The following is a 14669-nucleotide window of genomic DNA, read 5'->3' on the forward strand; positions in this document are numbered from 1 at the left end:
GTATTAATCAGAGCATGTTGTCAATAATGCATCACCTATCATAAAAGTCATCTTTTTATATTTTTTATTGTAGGCAATTTGTTTTAAGTTTTTTTTTACTTTTTTTATATAATAATATACATTTTTAATTACATATTCTTAATCAGAGTATTTTCTGAGAATTTCTTTGTATTAAAATTCAATTTTGAAAGAGTAGTTATAAGTATTTAAAATATAGATAGGAGAAGTGGAGTAGGTATAATAGGGTAGTGAAATGATGGTCCACTACTCCACTCGTCTAAACTTTAAGTATCTACATATAACTAAGTAACTGTAAATCCTCTAAGTTCGTATACATACAATTCCTTGAAAAATATTCTGGTTGAAATTATGAAAATAAATTTCAAAATATACCTAGAAAACCATAAAATAGTGAACAATTTTGTTTTATAATGAGTTCAAAAATGATGATCGTTTTCAAAAAAACCTTAATACTTTTCTAAATTATGAGACGTTGTTTACTGTTAAAATAATTTATGTGGGTGCCTATTTTATACTTAGGTGTCACTAATACAGTCTACTTAAAATAAATTCAAGCTAATCGTGAAGACAGCTGTAATAATTGTGTTAACGGTGCTTTGACATTTCGAATCTCTATTATCAAAGCTATAAATTATCAACCTATATGCATATAATGAACCATCTGTGTATTACATGGGTATACCGTTGTCGAACTGTATATCCGGTATGGCGGTATATTATGATAATAATGTATATAATATTATTCATATGCCTACCCGAAAACCCGATGATGCATACTGATGATTAATGAAGTACCTACCTAAATACAAATACAAATGTATGTACAGAAGATTATTTTACACGAAGTTCCTGTTCTAATCCAAGTGTAACCAGTGTAACCTTAAATATTTACACTAGTTTTCTCAAAATACAATATATATATATATATACGTATAATTATAGATTTGTTTGGTTTATGACAGTCGTCAGTTGATTGCACGAAATGCATCCTTTTATTATTATTGTTATTATTATTATTGTCAAAATGCTATTCTGTTCATCCGTTTTACGCGCGTCTGCACAATGTATATTATATTACACAAATAAACACGGTTCATGGTCAATACGGTGTTTAAAACCGATTACCCGAACCTTGCCGTAAAACGGAATCGTACGCAGTTCTGTTATAGTATACCTATTATTGTAATATTCATTGTTTACCATTATTATTTTTTATTTTGTATTTATATTATTATGTTGTTAACCACGGTGAATGATGGTATACAGAATGATTCACCTAATGTTTTCATCCCCATATTTTCCTTTAATAATGAATTTATCAAGACTGTGAAAATATGGTCTTCAATAGTATATAATATTTAATTATTCAAAAAATCAGATTTTGAGTAACTGCATTATTGAAGCGAAAAAAAAACAACAAGGGTGAGCATGCTTAGTGAACCACTCTGTACTCATGGATATACAATGATGCAGTCTGCAGCAGGACCTGCGGAGAACACGAAGCGACCGGAACGGTTTCATCTCCCCCGTGATCGTATATAGTGTATGATATTAGGTTATTAATATTATAATATTAATACGGTCAGACCCATGTCAATATTATATTATATTATTATTGTGTCGAATAGATATCACAGGAAGTTTCGTGAAAAAAAAACACCATCATTTTTGTTTGTTTTTTAAATACACATTTATAACATTTTTTTTTAACAAACACATACACACACTCGTTTTTTCTTTAGACACCTACACATACAACCATCATAGTTTCGCATCGTTCAAACGCCGCTGTTATTGTTTACATTTTAACCGTAAATATTTTTTCCGGATGTAGTATATTATATTGTGATGTGTACCTACCCACATATCATTATTATTATTAAAATATTACGCATTGCGTAGTATTTTGTCTTTGGGGGTCGTAATAACGCGCGCTACTGAACGCCAAAACGCCGTACTATAAATAGTAAATACACTATATATACGTACAACATTATATCGACCGACATGATACGTATAATAACAATATATTTTCGTGCCAGAAAATAATAAAAATCATCGACACAGTAATAACATTGCACGCCGTCGTTATACTTATTGTATACGCTTTTTTGATGTGCGCGCCGAGTGCCTTTCTCGTAAAACTATAATCTAAATCCAACGTGTACCTCCCACGTAAAATACTCTAAACCGAAAATGAGTAGGTAAAAAGTTTCTCCAATTGAAATATTAATATTTAAAATATTAATATTTTAAATATACAACCTACATTTATCATTTACTAGGCAGCTGTGTAACCCGGTAAACAATTAACAAATATAAAATACGGTGCTATATTATAGGTGTACGGTGTACCTATACCTACCTTGGTACACGGAAAAATCGTCATTGGCGTACCACACTTTGTGAAGATATTTGACCGAGATCCGCATGTGGCTGTTTCGATGTAGTCATATAGGCATAAAGCGTATTATGATATATTTTCGATCGTGGTTCAAACTACTCACCAAATACTTTCCTGATATCTCTAAGAACAGTCTATGAAGTTTTCGTTAAAATCGGTCGATTGTTTTTGAGTACGCAATGGCTAGACGCCTAGACAACACACACTAATTTTTATATAATAGGTATTAGGTATATAGATTTTTTAAAAGTATGTTTTAATTATGTAACCAATCGCATCCCCATATTATAATATGAACAAAAATAATATTCGATTGAGCCAAAACGAAATTCATGTCATCATGTGTGAACCATCCTATAGCGATATAATATTATATGAGTTGATAAACGAAGCTATCCGAGTCTCAACAAATACACCTTCAAAATTCGATGCCAATTGTTCAGTAGTTTCAAATTCTATAAGATCTATATAAACGTACATTAATTTTGATATATTATATAGATTATAATATATTAATCATATGGGTAAATTTATAAGTATGATCCCACGAGGGTATGTCTAGGATCAAATTATAACGAATTGAGTCTTGTACGAAAGTAACGTTAACATAAAAGATTCTAGCGTTTTTAACAAAACCATATGACAACCACTGTAACGCTCAATAGATAGTTAAAAATTAATATATATATTAATTAAAAATAAACTCCCTTTTTTGCAGGGCTTGAAACCGTTTTTAAAACCGGAATAAACCGTTTTAAAACCGAAACCGAAACTGTAATCAAAAAAGAAACCGAAAAAAATTGGATACCGGTATTAAAGTCAAAACCGAAACAGGAAAAAATTGGATACCGTTATTTTTTTTTTAATTTACGTGTTTTAAAATACGTAAATTCCATTAATACGCATAATTAATACTCTTAATAAAATATTGAGATCATAATTAAAATTTTGATAACCATTTTATTATTCGCAAAATTATTAGTTGCTTTATTAATAGTAATGATATTAATTTATTATAGTCACTAGAAAATACTATTTATGACAATATGGAACAAATAATTATAATTGTATAGACGACACAGCCCCCTGAAAATACTTTAGAAACCGGTATACAAAACCGAAACCGAAACAGAATTTTTTTAATACCGGTATTACTAAGTTGATACCGAAAAATTTAGAAACCGGTATTCAAAACCGAAACAGAAATTTCTTATTGCCAGTGTTGCTAAGTTGAAACCGAAATCGTAAAATTTCAAAACCGGTATACAAAATCGAAATCGAAACCGAAATTTCTTAAAACAGGTTTTAAAAAATTGAAACCAAAATCGAAAAAATTAAAAACCAGTATACAAAATCGAAACCGAAACCGAAATTATTTCAATCGGTTTCAAGCCCTGATTTTTTGTAGTCTTTCTTATATTGGAGTTTTATGTAGTATCATGATACAATAAGTATAATAAAGATTACGAAAAATACTGACTAACTACTAATTCTTTTTTATTTGAATACACAAATTCGTTGAGTATATTATTAAGTATTATTAACATACTATGTAGATTAATTTATTATACTTCCAGAAGTTTGAAGATTTTAATTACAAAGAGGAATTTCGGTTTAAATATTTCACTGTTATTTTTCAATCTAAGTTGGACATAATATAAAAAAATACTCGTCAAGATGTATATTGTACAACAAACTAAATAATAGTATTTAGTTTATCTTTGTTCATGTGTATAATGCAACGTTACGTACAAATATTTAAATTGAATTGTCTTACCCTGTGACATTACAACATTTTGCATACTGCAGTGTCATAAGCAATTGTTGAATAAAATAATGTTATCTCGTTTGTCCATAATTTTTTTGTTTGTTTTTTTACCAATGGTTAAGAAAAGTATTGGTAGTTTTTAATATTGACATCTAAAAGTACCAAATGGATTAAATTTTTTACCAGAAACTACCCCCCCCCCCCTCCCAAGTTGAAAATGGAAACATTTTTCTAACCACACGTCATACATCATTGTAAAATCAACTCGTTCATCGCTCCGTTGAAAATTTATAACTCGACAAGTGTAAAAATATACAACAAACTACATAATAGTATATAACTCGTCTTTGTACTTGTATTAATGTTATTACGTTACGTAAAAATGTTTAAATTTAATTGTCTTTATATACCCCGTGACATTACAACATGTGACATAGGTACGTACTGCGGCGGTGTCATAAGCAATGCGTTGGATAAAACGACGTTATAACGTTTCTTGCGTGGTTAATTCGCAAGAGTTGTAGAGACGTATATAATTTTTAACAGTGGATGATAGATGATAATATTTTAAGTCGAGCTGTCTCTATACCCCGTGACGCACATCGTTTTTGCAGATAGGTTTATAAAAAGAAAGTTTTGGTAATTGTGTGTCCGACATTTCGGCGTATATACCCGGCTGAGTATCGAAAGTTTCACTTTGACGAACTCGAGTTATAATCGATGTGGCCACGATGACGTGCGGCGGTTTGATTGCTGCAGGGGGGGTATCGCTTATATACACAATATAGTTATCGACTTTCACGTACTTATAACACATAATATATATATATATATAAAAGAAGTGTCTCGGTGTGGCAATGAAATGAACATAATATCGTATTGCCTTCACAATTCAATCACCACGACAAACTAAACGAGAACGCAATAATGTACAAGTATAATATTGTATATTATGTAATATGTGTGAATGTGTATAAACGGACCAGAATGAGAAAATTGAAACTTATTGAAGCATTCGATATATGTGTACGAAGTAAACAGGTGTGAAAAAAAATTAAATATATTGTAGTGAAGTACATAATGGTTGCATCGGGATGCAAATATATTCCGTACATAGGTACCTATAATATATTACAGGTATAGGTATATTATAAATATATATAGTCATATTCATACCGGAAACGAATATTTTGTTTGTGTTTGACGCAAACGCGAAAATATAATACCTATAGGCTATAGTTGTACATTTTTTTTAATTTAAAAGAAATATTTCATTCCTAAATTACTAAAAGGGCAAGGGTGTATAACATTAGAACGAATAATAAATGTGTGTAGTATATACCGGATGATCCATTCGTCATTCTCATTGTTTCAAAAGTTGTAAATGTTTTTGAAAATATTTGTTTTACATAATTTTAAGTCGTTAAAATACAAGTTTTCTAAAAAAAATATATTATTTAAAATTTTTAATTATTATGGTTTTTAATTTTTATAAAATTGTTAACGACAACATGCATTTTAATTCGATTTTCCAAAGATAATTTTTGGAGTACTTTGATGTTATTTCGTAACAAATTTAAATTATGTAAACGAAATATTTTCGAAACCTTATTAGCAGGGTTTGGGACTAATAGCACTAAAAAGCACCAAAATATGAACTTATATATGACTCGATAAACTTCAAAATATGCACAAAAAATGAAAAAAAAATCACTTAAAAAACTTTTAACAAAAATCATTTATTAGATATAAATATAAAAAAAATTGTTATTCATATATCATTAATGAATTTAATAAAATAAAATCTTTTAAAAATTGAGTTTTGAATGTTCTGAAAAAAATACACATAATATAGGAAAATATTTACTAAACACGGGTTGTTGTTAACAACATTTTTACCTTTGTGATTGCATTTGTGATTAGACTATAACGTGTTTTTGAACGTTTTCAAACAGGAAGTCTCTCCTATTATCTTCAATAATTTAGATTAAATACATTTTTGTAATTGATCGTTTAATATTTTAATTAATACATTTTGAACTATAATACTATCCATAAATTGCTAAAAATCGTCGAATATGCGTCAGTGTAGCAAAAAAATTAAACATAAACTTGCAAAATAAAATTTCATATTTGAATTCTCTGTACTATAAAACGTATTTGCAGTATATTACTTTGCTATGTTTTACTTCACCTATGATGGATAAGCAAATTCTATAAGTCCCGAACCCTGTTTATTAGTGTTTTCTGTAATTATGGATCATGATCACCCCGTATATTATGGTTTTATTTAAAAACAAAAGATTGTTGTTAATTTACAATAATATATGTTTATTCGAAAACTTTTTATAATGTGTAGCTACGTAAACCTATGTTTGTGTCGGTCCTGGTGATATGAGGGGTGGTGACGAAACTCCGTAAACACGCCATTGCTGTCGGTTGTTGGATTTATATAGGTAATAAAAACGTTTCCTAAAAAGTAAAAATAAACCCCAGGAGTTCTAAATGAGAGTTTCGCGTTTCCGAACTCGCGCCGGCCAACTTCACTCGTTGTGGGATATGATGTTATAACTGCAGCAGTATACAGGGTGTAACAGGTAGACCTGACAAAAACAAAAAAAAAAAACTGTGTGACTTAAACGTATGACAAAAATTGTGAAAATCATATGGTTAGTAAATAATTTAAGAAATATACTTATATCAATATACTTTTATCCCAAAAATAATATTTTGAAAAAAATTATTAGGTTTGTTCTAAATTAATTTACCCTGAAAAATATTGATATTTTAAATATAATACGTGTAGTGCAAATGACTATAAATTATATATATTAAATAATAATATATATAAACATATATACTGTATATATTTTCCAAAATTGTCAGAAACATAGCTAAGTGATAAAACAATTTTATACATATAGCATATAAGTAGGTACCTACTAGGAGTTTATAGTCATTTTTTTCTTCATATTTTGCACATTTAACTTTTTTCTGGTGTTAGCGTATATTTTGTTATATATTTTCATTTGAAGTGCATATTTCACTATTTTATTTTAAAATTAAAACCTCATTTTTCTCTTTAAATTGGTAAAAAATAAAAAATATAATATTCCCGTATAAATTACATTTGAAAAAATATTATTCGATGAATGAAGTGTAGGCTGTGTATTTTCCTTATTATTTAGGTATAATAGTTGAGATTATTATAAACACCTATAATATTTAATCTACACACTGTGTACCTAACGTGCCAACATTTATGAATAGGTTCCTATACGTGATACTTTAATCTGTCTGTGTCGGTTGTCTATTCGTATAATATTATATAGGTATGCACATTATATTCCGTCTTGTGTGTTTCGTTTGTAGAAATATTGCATAATATTAATGTAGTCGTCATTTTCATAATTGTTCTATTGTTAAATATTTACTATTGATCAACCTAGTTTCTACACTCAATATTAGTATAATAATGATTATTTTTGTTTTCTAATGAGTAAGTGAAATGGAACATGCTAAATTAAATGTTTCGGTTGGTTAATGCAAATGTTTATCGCATAATTAAGAATTGATGCATATTTTAAGGATAAAAGGGCATGAAGTCCCTAGCCTTATAATTATATAGGTTGCGGGTAGACGACCGAGATTGGTTGCTGCAACTGACTGGGTATCGATACTTGATGCATATATATATATATATATACTATATAGTATACGTAGTTTATATTGTATGAACACACAATATACGCGCATATTGAAGAATCCAAATAACATTGCACAAGCTAACCGCACTTCTCCTGGCTATATATAATATACATATATATGTATATGATAAAATAATATATTAATATAATGCCTGGTACATACCATTCCATTATACGTGTCGTTTACCCCCATCCACCCCCACCCCCACCCCCACCACGTCCATCGGTGGTTGATTAATCGGCGCGCTTCAAAAGTATAGCGTGTTCGGCGTTTCGTTTAATTTCGCTTTTATAATGCCGAATAAATGGAAACGCATTTTTCCCCAAGCCTTTTCTCGTTCTGATTAATGGCCGTGTACAAAGACCCACGCGGACCGTCTTGAAAAACGGTCGTTTACAACAACCCACCGCCGCTCTGTGAATCGAAAAAGAGGTGCAGTAGTTATCGGCGATACATTATAATATATATTATATATATATAGTATAATGGGCACGGTAACAAAAGCGCGTATTCAGGATCATCGCTCTAGGCGGAGTTGGAGAAGGGACCGTCCCGGGTTGCGATTTTACCAAAGGTAAAAGTTTGATTTGAATATATTATTATTATTATCATCATCTATATTTATAAAAGGCAATGTTTGTGTGTGCGGTGCAAGAAATTCACAGTCAAGCCTATTGCCTCGTATTTCTGGAATTTGCTACATTAATAATAATAATAATAATAATAATAACCTTTAATTACTGAATCAAGATTCTAATTATATTTTTTTTTTGTATAATATGTTTTATAATACAAAATATTCATAGCTATAATATACATATAATAATTTACAACAATTCAAATTAATAAAAAAAAAAGCTGGTATGTGTGTGTCACCCTGCTGTACAATAGGTTACAAGTATAAAGTAGGTCATGGTGGTAAATTTAAGTTTAATGATATAATATCAGTGTATACGAAAAATAATTCTGAGCGGGGATGTATTTTCAGCCTAGGATATTCTATGTTATATTTATATTGTTATTATTAATACGGTAGCCGGTTAGTAGTTGAATTAATATTATTTGCATATTAACATATTCCAGTATCTAATAGTAATCCAATACTCAAAGATGTGCATCCCGAAGCTTAATGTAGACAGAGAGATTTGTTGAAAAATGAATATTTTTCTATTCTGCATAGAGTATTTTTATTGGTTGTACAGAAAATTGAATTGTTACTTTAATATTGGATGTACTTTCAGATTTGTATTTTATGTTTAGTCAAAACAACCCAAATGACTGTATTAAAAATATTTGTAGTTTACATTTGAGGGTATTAAAAAGACAGTGTATATCCAATGGCATAATTCAATTTTTCACGGGCAACTCCGCTTGTAGGATCAGTAAGTTATTATAATATCACGCATCCTTAGACCTGCTGAAAGGACCACGAGGTTAGAGGAGATCTGATGTCCTCTTTGCAAAGTAGCTATTGCAATAAGACACGAAGTCAGAGCACCGTGGGGTTTCGACGGGGACCCTCGACGACCGTTTACAGTTTACCGTAATATTCGTGGCTTATCTCGAAATTAATAATTAGACTGTTTAAATCACGGTATCACACGCTCGGTATCCAAGTTCAAATTGAAACTCTTTTATGTCTCACGTCTAAACAGATTAGGGGCTTAAAACTTCTGGTCAGAGTGTTATACCGGTATAAAGAAAACAAGTAACTTAATGTCGTAAATTATTGACTATAATAATGGTATAAGTTTTGTTATTATTGTTTTGTTTCGTCTTTGTATTGATTTAGCATTATTTTTCGGGAAAAATTAAAATAAACCTCAAAAGGAAAATATGTCGGCAGTACCTCTTCTGCACTAATACTAATTTACTGACACGTACAATTTTTAAACCATTCACCATTATGAACTGGACGAGACGTTATAATAATAAATGGTAGCATAATATATTATAATAATATATTCATATTATGTTAAAAATTAAAACGTAATGCCAAAATATTTTACAAACTGACAATTTAAACGGAATTAGTATTTGATGTGGATGTTAAATTATAGATCGGTATATAAATTATTATAAATATTTGACTCGTCTAGGGAACAGTGTATATAACTATATATAGCTATAATAATGGGTATCAAAATATTATGTCGACAAACGTTAACAAATTGTGTTATAAATAAAAAAAATAGTCTTCTTACAACAACTCTGTGCGGTATATACGTAAATGGTATAATTAGTGTACCTACAGGCTACTGTGTCATAATTATTGTAATAATTAATTATTTACTTTTCTTTGGAAAAACAAGAATAAAATTTAATTAAAATTTTAATTTTAATTACCGACGAGTATCGTAAATTATATGATGAACGGATTATGATTTTAATATTCAATGAATGTGACTAGTAAACACAAAAATAAACTAATGTTTACGCTCCAAGGCTCGTGGCTCCGAAACGTGGGTTTGTATACATTAATTGCCATTGAACGCGTGTATAAAATATAAAATATAATATAAAATATATACTGATATTTCTATTATAATATATTACACAAAAGATTAAGTTTAATAAGACTTTAATAATTCATAAATAATAGGTGTATGCATAAAAAAAATATCAATGACATGAAAAAAATCCAATTTTTGAGAGTACCTACTATTACGGAGCAAAATCGTATTAGTCATAGGCGGCCCAAAACTGAAAAATCGTTGTACGTTTTAAAATATTAGAGGCATGTTAAATAAAACAAAAACTTGTTAGTAATTACCTTATATAATTATTTCTAAATATCAATCCATTTACACTCCGCTCAGAATCTAAAATGGTTTTTTGTAACGGCTTAAGATCATGTTAAAACTAAAAGAAATATTTTCTAATACTTTACTGTTTTCTGAAATAATGAGTCTTACGTTAAATGGATTACTCCGTACATACATATTATTATATTGTAAACAACGCGTAGAAATCTACAGGCCACAGCTGTCGTACAAAGTTCGTAGTTTTCCCCTTCATTATATTTTCGAACGAACCCCATCGAGTGAAAAAATAAAAGTGAAAAACACATCGTAATAATTAACGTATATTGGTTTTAGCCATTTATTATGTAGGTACCTATTCATTATTGAATAATAATATGTTATGAGTTTATGACATGCACAATGAATCGAACTGCAGCGATCGAAATGATAATATTTTTTTACTCATCACAATATTATTCTAGCTACGTCTGACAATAATAATTGCTATACTATTGTGATATTCGTTACAAAAAAAGAAAACGCTACATGTGCACAATACTTGGGAAAACTGTGGTGCCTCGGGGGCTGGCATATTTTTTTTTCAATCAAACTGAACGTATAATAATAATAATAATAAAAACGTGTAACACCCTCCGGCGGTAGGTGGCGGCCGCGGTAAGTCGGCCAAAGAAAATAAACATCGCACGAAAGCTAAATGAAAAGAAAAATTGAATATTTTTTTTCCGGTCTCGACTCAGCAAAGGAAATGTTCGCCGATATTATTATTTTGTCAAGATATTATTATTATTATTATTATTATTATTATATTGCGAGCCACCGACTTTTTTTGCGGACGATTACTTTAATGCATATTCCGTGTAGCGAGCGCGAACGTCCCATCTCACCTCGACGGTTTATATTAGACATTTTCATGTACCATATTATATATAAATGTATATTTTTTTTCAGAGTTTCCGGTTTTATACGGACCGAGAGTGAAGTCGGATATGGCAAAAACAAGGATGCGATTCCCATCAGACCGCCAATGAAAATATACAAGCCGTAGCGAGTAAATTATTGTTTATGATGATTATACACAAAACTATATTAAAACAAACCAATTTATAAATATTATTACTCGTCTATGTCCCATATATAACTTATTAAAATAGTTGATTTGTTTGTATACATTAAAATATATGCATTAAAAATGTATGTATTTATATTCAATTGCTGAATAAATAACTTGAAAAAAAAACTATTATATTATAAAGTCACACGAAATCTGTACACCCAACACTTAAACTATACTGAGTAATGTTAACATATTTTCGTATTAAAATTATAACATTTTTTTTTACATAATTTGTATTTTTATTTACCCCAGTTGTTGTCATTCGTTTATTTACCTATAATATACATAATAATCTATTGACAATAATAAATTGTAATGCATCTAAACTGCTCATCACTCATCAGCGTCGGTTTCTCGTATTATAATAATATACTTATTGACAAATAGTATATTTTATTGTAACATTCGTTGTTCTTACAGGTCATTGCAGGTGACTTTTTAATTAGTAATTTCTTTCAAAATATTTAATTAAAAATTGTACCGCCTTTATTTTAGGTTTTTAATTTTAATTTTTTAATTATGAACCCTTATATTTGTTATTGTTTACGAAAACGCATACTGAACAATTTAGTGGTACATATAATAGTGAGATACGCCATTAACATTTTTGCTGCAATTATTTGATATTCCACTCATCTCGAATATAAATAACTGTACTTTATACCTACTTTAAGTTTTGGACTATTAGTTTTTAATGTTCGATATTGATAAATGTATTTTATAAAAACCTACGGATACCATATAATTTAACCAATACTTATACCTATTTACCTACATTGACGGATTGAATTGGTCATAATGAAAACTTATACGTACACACTTTTATTATTAGGCGCATCCTTACGTCAAATTGTAATCTGTATAATTAATGTTGTCAAAGCATCTTTTTCACGAACCTTATGAATTCGTCAAATATAATTTGTTGCAGGTTAGAGTTAATAAATGGCGAACATGTATTTTTAAGTTGTCTCTGTAATAAAGTGACACACCGTTTGCTCATATTTTATATCGCTATAGCTGTTTCAGAGTTCTCCATAGGCGTCAAACACTTAAAATAAATGTTTTTTTAAAGCTTTCATCTGAGTTTCTTTTTATAATTGTAATTTTACATTTTTTAAATATAACACCGTCCACTATATTATTTCAGACTATTTGGTACAGCAATTATTATTATTTTGTGTTTGTAATATAAAATTTCAGTCTTGTAAAAATTGAACTTCATTTTTTAATACTAAAAAATATTTCGGTAAAGGTATTCTTGGTATTTATATATGAAGCATCAATGGTAAAAAATCACTAAAAAAAATAAATACTAATACAAATTATCAGTGTTGTAAAAAATACTTTTTAGAAGTATTTGAAATAATTTTAAAATACAAAACAAAAAAAAACAATTTAATTCTGAATCATTCATAATATTAATAATATTAATCAACATTTGAGTGTTGCATTTTAAGATCATTATTTGTTCAAAATGCTTATCTGTCATATTTGTTCTTTTTTTCGTAGGTACCGAAAACGTACCGTTGCGATCGTCATCGAATGTTGACGATAAATAGACGGTTTCTCGGAGTAAAAAATATTTAGTTAAGCTATTAATAGTCGAAAACTAAAACCGATATAGAATTGTTCATAAATTATTAATATATTATATAATAATATTATAACATTATTATTATTTGACAATGAATAAAGAATTAAAGGAATAAAAAAAGTATTCGATAAAATAGTATTCAATAGTAAAAAAAATATCGTTCAAATACTTCAAAAATAAAAGTATTTTAATACTTTTACTCAAATACTTTACAACACTGCAAATGATATGCATATCATGACGAGTCTCACGTGCTACCCGTATCAAGTAAATTATCACACCGAAACCAAAAATAAAATATATAGAAGGTAATTTTTAAGCATGCTCATCTCCATTTTTTCATCTAATAGTAGGTACATTTATTCAAATTGTGATTTTTAGAATTTTTATGTATTTCAAATTCCTGATATTTTTGTACTACCTACTTATATAGAGTGTCCTATGGCGATACAAACTTTTATTTTTCAAATAAGAACTCCCTCCCCCTGTTTATTACAAATTGTTTTGAGGATATATAGTTATAGTTATATATAGTTGTCTTGATCATTTTTATGATTCTAAATCAAAACTCTAATAAGTAGTTTCTGAGTTATTAAAATATTTGGACTAAAAATAATAATCCTTAAACATAGTTTTAAAAAAATATCAACCATATTAATATTATGTAATATTAGATATAGTATGTAATAAGTATGTATACTTGGACCATTTTTACAATCAACTATTTATATTGATAAATCAATAATAATTACTAACATTTTAAAATCCATTAAAAGCCTCCCTATCTACTTAACCCATTACCATTATCATTACGCATTAGGTATCCTTACTCTTATTAGGTTCATCATATTCTCAAAAACAAAAATATCTGTTAAATAGTTAAAAGTTAAAAGAAGGGGGAGTCCTACAAAAAAGATAGAAGTCTGTATTATCACAGGATAATCCTAAAATGGTAAAAAAATTTCATGTATTCAAAAATATGATGTTCAAGTGTATTACGTTAAATACGTATTTAAAAATATCAGAATTTGAATATTATAATATGCATAATTTAAGCATACAAGTGTGGGTGAGTATGCTTAAATTTTAACCTCGTATAAATTATATTATAATCTACTTGTTAGAGTAGGTACTCAGAAAATATTTCTTCACAAAAACTAATTAATAAAGGAGTGGTTTACTATAACGAAAAAACAACTAGCACAATAATGTAGTGGCAGCATTATGCAGCGGGTTACGATTTCGATTACGATAAAAAAATATAAAATATTTTAATTTAATAACATTTCAAATCT

At 28.6% G+C, this 14669-nt stretch overlaps 1 protein-coding gene across 1 annotated transcript in view; it reads left to right on the plus strand.

The window, feature by feature from the left end:
- LOC100575255 (AT-rich binding protein-like) overlaps nt 1–12010 on the plus strand; it is a 69696-nt gene extending 57686 nt beyond the window's left edge. Inside the window, exon 3 of the mRNA XM_008184442.3 lies at nt 11615–12010. The gene's annotated coding sequence lies outside the window, so the exon portion shown is untranslated. The remainder of the gene's footprint in view (nt 1–11614) is intronic.
- The last annotated feature ends 2659 nt before the right edge of the window (nt 12011–14669 follow it).

This window comes from Acyrthosiphon pisum, chromosome A1 (assembly GCF_005508785.2).
Source record: "Acyrthosiphon pisum isolate AL4f chromosome A1, pea_aphid_22Mar2018_4r6ur, whole genome shotgun sequence".
Taxonomy (NCBI): domain Eukaryota; kingdom Metazoa; phylum Arthropoda; class Insecta; order Hemiptera; family Aphididae; genus Acyrthosiphon; species Acyrthosiphon pisum.